Genomic DNA, 4,975 nt, shown 5'->3' with positions numbered 1-4,975 from the left:
CTGCTCCCCCACCCTGCCCTGCTCCCCCACCCCGCACTCTCCCTCCTCTCCCTGTCGCTCGCTCTGCTCCGGCCACGCTGGCCTCGCACCCCCCAGGCACATTCTCTCCTCACAGCCCTTCATCTTCTCTCTGCCGGAAACGCCGCTCCCTCCTTTCCGGCCTTGGCCTCTTCCGCCCGCCAGGCCTCATTTCTTTCTCCTTTGCACTTACTACGATGTAACGCACTGTTTTATGTTTCTCGCGTATTATCCGTCTGCCCCCCTCGCTAAACTGTTGGCTTTCCACGGTGGGGACGTTTGTCTGCTTTGCTCACTGCTGCATCCCCAGTGCGGGATGGCGCCTGGCACACAGAAAGGGCACGATAGGTTTGTCGAATGAATGACAGAGTCCCTCCAGCCGTTCATTGGCTAACCTGTTCTGGCATGTGGCACTCTCTTTCTGAGAATCTGGACCTGTCCTCATTTTCAGGCCTCTAGTGCCACACTCTCTAAGGGCTGTCTGACGCCCCCGGCAGACAGAAGCACATCGCAGAATGCCGCGTGAAGACGAAGGGGAATATGTTGGGTCCAGAACCTTTCCTGCACTGATGCCCAGAACCACACCGGATTTGGGTGGTGGCGGGTTGAGATCAGGCCTTTGGGGACAAGTGGCAGTGATTGCAACAACCAGATCCCTTTCCTGGATGGAAAACGACAGCTATGGGCTACCTTCTCATGAACTTGGCCGAGATGATTTTCTCAGTAACAACTCAACCAAGAAGAAATGGAAATGGACCAGAGAAGTAAGCATAATGCCAAGGATTTCGGAAAGGCTCTGTGTAGGGGTCAACGAATGCCCTGGGCTCTGAAAAGCTGGACGTTCCCAAACGCCTGGAGTCCGAACAAAAATTATTAGCAGACGGACTAGGTAGGCCGAAGAGGGACTTGTTGACTCAGGTTCCATGTTGCTGGATCCAGGGAGTATTCTCTGAAGCCCAAATAGACAATTTTGTGATTTTAGGATGAAAACGGCAAGTTCTGCTTGACATCCTAGTTGGGAAACTCAGGCCCCTCAGTCCCTTGAAAGCTACAGGTTGAAAAAATTAACATTTTCTATAAGAGCTGAAATGAATCCTTTGCAACGGAATTGCTTCTTTTTCATTAAATGGAATCTGATGATTAACAAGAAAGTCTGAGATCTGCTGGCGATTAGGACAAATTTTTTTTGCATAAGTCTCCTTGCAACTCAGGAAGCTTGGCAATTGGTTGCTTTCTTGGGATGGTTGATCCACGATACAAGAATTTTAGAGCAGGCCAATCGCTGTGTCCTCTCTCATTTCATAGGTATGCTTCTTACCTGCAGCCTGGAGCAGGATGCTACTTTTTTCCAGGGTCTAGAATTGAGTCTCTGGTCTCCCAGCTCAGGTGAGCCAGGCCACAGGAGGCGTGGCCCTAGATGTGGCTGCCTTTGTCCCCCAGAGGAAGAAGGTTGTACCAATAACAGGAAGGTGTTTGTCTATTCATGAGACAGCCCAAATTGTAAGGCCCATTGTCTGAAACCCAAGGGCCGGATGCTATAAGCTGAAAAGCTTCTAGATGCCCACGGGTAGGACAGGTAGCCTGTCATCCTACTTCTGAGCTGGCTCAAATGGGAGCCCAGTACTTTGCCCAGAAATTCCCTGCAAAGGCTGCCTTCAGGGTGAGGATGGGGGAGTGGACCACTGCTGTCTCCAGGCCACCCCTGCCTTGGTGGCCTTCATCACACATCGGTTGTTTAATACAGCTATTTTGCCCTGATCGTTCTGGCATCCACAAGATTCCCTGTCTGAATCTCTCTCCTCTCTTCCTCCTTTTTCCTATTCTCATCGATACCGGCCTAAATCAGAGTCTGAGATACAAACTCCCAGCTCCCTATCCTACCCTAATATTTTCTTTATTTGCCCCCTGCTCCCCTCCCCCAGTTTCAGCCAGGTACACAGCCTTTGATCACGTGGTCTCTTGCACCTGGCTGCCCTTCTCACGCTCCTGGTTAAAACTCTTGGCCTTCTTCAAGGCTCACTGAAACGCTACCTCCTTCGCGAAGCCTGCCGTGAGCTAGACTAACAGCTCCACTGGGCTTCCTCTGCGTAGTGTCCTCTCAAAATGCATGTCCACCTGGAACCTCAGAATGTCACCTTATTTGGAGATAGGGTCTCTGGAGATGTAATTGGTGCAGAATCTCAAGATGAGGTCATACTGAATTTAGTATGTGCCTAAATCTAGTGACTGGTGTCCTTATAAGAGGAGAGGACACAGAGACACTCAGAGAGACAGGGAAGAAAGGCTTGTGAAGATGGAGGCAGAGATTGGGGTTCTGCTGCCATGAGCGAAGGAACACCAACCAGGAGCCACCAGGAGCTGGAAGTGGCCAGGAAGGGTTAGCAGGGTGCAGGGCCCTGCTAACACCTTGAGTGCAAAGTTCTGGCCTCCAGAACTGAGACAATAAATTGCTATTGTTGTAAGCCACCCAGTTAGTGATCATTTGCTATGGTGGCCACAGGAAACTAATGCACACTGTAATTTACGCCTTGGCTGTAAGCACCTGCCCACGTCTCTGTGTCTTTGCTAATTTTCGTTGTACCCATCTCTCTCCTCTCTGGGCTCAGAGCTGCATCAAAACCTAATAGACACCTCAGGCAAGTTTGCTGAACTAGGTCTCGCAAAGACCTCATTGTCACGGGAGAGTTGGGCCTGGGCCTGCCCCTGTGCCTGCCCCTGTGCCAGGCCTGGGAAGGGTCTGGGATTTGCTGAGTGGAGGGGATAGAGACTGGGAGTCGCAGATCTACGTAAAGGGCTAGTTCCTGGCCAGCTACTTTAGGAACCGGGCCATAGACTCGTGTGCTGGAAATTCAGTAATAGCAAGCAAGGCAGATGCAACTCTGAGCCAGTTCTCATACTACCTCTCTGAAATGGGTCCCTGAGTTCCTCGATGGAGAGATTGGGCCCTGGTATGTGACCTCTGCCCCCACGGGGCCTGCAATCATGGCCCAGGGCTCCTGTTCATCCCCTTCCTCATACTGTATTGAAGGCTGGAACAGCTACTGCAAATACCTCCAAGTAAACAGTTTCCTTCTCCTCCTCCCGCCCCCCCCCCAGGGCTTCCGCTAAAACCAACTCAAGGTCAAAGACTGGAGGCTGGGCCAGCTGACTAGCTAGCCAAGAGCCTTGGGGCAAACAGAAATGAGCCCAAGCTCTATGAATGCTTTAGGGATGAATTCCAGGACATAGAAAATTAAAAAGGAGTGTGGTGGGCAATAACCCAGCAAGAGCCTTCCCCTTAAAGACCCTAAGCATAAGTGGCTCTGCCTTGGTGACATCGGTACATGGTAGGAAAGGAGAGATGTCTCCAGGTCTGGAGCCTTTGTGTCCCTTTAAGAAAAGCTGTCATCTGGGTCACCTTTGCAGCCTAAGGCACACTACTGCCCACAAATATTGCCAAATCCTGTTTGACTCAAGGTCATTATGTGAAACTGGATTATCGCTCCCCCTCCCCGCCCCCGCCCCCAAAGTAAACAGACCTCTCTGGACATTGCAGCTGTTTGCAGACTCAGGTCTTCTTCCTTTTTTATTTTTATTTTTTTTCTTTTGAGGGACTTTCCCCTCCAGGTCCAATCCCACCCAAACCTAGCCTGGAAGGGCTCTCAGATGCAGGGAGGAGAGTCCTGTGTGGTTCACATTGTCTCCAGTCTCACATTGCTGCAGGCTACGGGTGGCTCCACCCTCCCCAGCTCTCTCCAGCCCCTCTAGGACCACCCTAAGCCCACTTTTCACACAGCTCACTGAGCCATCTCCTGTAAATTCCCCACTCCACAACACTCGGCCCTTTGTCCCCAAGCCCACCGGGCCCCCAAACACTCCTAGGTCTGGAGATTGTCCCAAGTCCCTCTCACTGGACTCGGGCAAGAAGCCACGATTCCAAATTCCCCACCGTGACAGCAAGTGAAGGCTCATTAAAAAGTAGCTGGAGTAATTGGTCAGATAATTATGAGTTCCAGGGAGCGCTGCTGGTCAATCCCGACTGGTCCCATGACTGAACCTAGGTAGGGCGAATGACACAGGAAGTTTCATAGGCCCCATGGATCCTGTTTCTGGGGACCGGATACCAACTTAAGACATATTTCTAATTAGCCCCTGCGTTTATTCCCTGGAAGAGATGGTCCATTCCGAGGGAGGCGGGGCGTGGTTCCCAGTGCGTGAACTAGTAGGGCCCACTCTGCAGGCCTCTGCCCTCCTCCCCCAGTGCCATATGCTTCTTTCTATTTAGACTTGTTTATAGTCAGTCAAGTTTTTCCAGATTGGCTAAAGGAGTTCTTCGTATGTCTACTGCAGCCAGTTACCAGTGTAGTAAGAGACTGGGCCAGGGCCTGGGCCAGCTAGAAGAGTCAGGAGAAAGTTTCTGTGGGACGCAGACAGCTAAGGAATGACAATCAACCCCACGCGATTGTCCCAAACCCCACACGACTGTCCCCAACGCCACATCCCCCTGCAAGGACGCCCCCATCTGCCATCCTGATTCACTTCTGCAAAGGCTTTTGGGAGCCCTTCAATGGGGCATCACCCTAAGGAAACGAAACTGCTGAGAATAACTGTTACTTCTCCTTTTTCTGTGTGTGCAAGGGTTAAAAACACTTCCGAACTCCCCCTCCAACTGCAAGGTCAAGCAGCTGTCCAAACCACCCAAGGAGAAGCAGGAGCACGGGACAGCAGACCCCAGCTAGCTGGGCCAGGACAGGCCCCCCCGCCTGGCCGGTGTGGGAAGAGTTAATGGGCCATCAGCTCTGGCTGATAGCTCAGGCTCCAAAGTTCAGTCCCAGTCTGAGCCACCCCAGAGGAATTGTAAATCTCGGGGCAGTATTTAACAAAACAAAAGCAACCTGGAATTACATGCAGGTTTGGTTTTCTACAGTACATATTTACTTAATCTCCTAGGTATGTGGCTCCCTGTCAGATCAGCTGG

General features: G+C 51.6%; 1 protein-coding gene across 1 annotated transcript in view; it reads right to left on the bottom strand.

Annotated features, from left to right (window-relative positions):
• Positions 1 to 4,975, bottom strand: part of DHRS3 (dehydrogenase/reductase 3) — a 34,650-nt gene that overhangs the window by 27,634 nt on the left and 2,041 nt on the right. The window lies entirely within an intron of this gene.

The sequence above is a fragment of the Pteropus alecto genome, unplaced genomic scaffold (genome assembly GCF_000325575.1).
Source record: "Pteropus alecto unplaced genomic scaffold, ASM32557v1 scaffold125, whole genome shotgun sequence".
Classification (NCBI taxonomy): domain Eukaryota; kingdom Metazoa; phylum Chordata; class Mammalia; order Chiroptera; family Pteropodidae; genus Pteropus; species Pteropus alecto.
The sequence above is the reverse complement of the archived record's forward strand: the minus strand, read 5'-3'. Positions and strand labels throughout refer to the sequence as shown.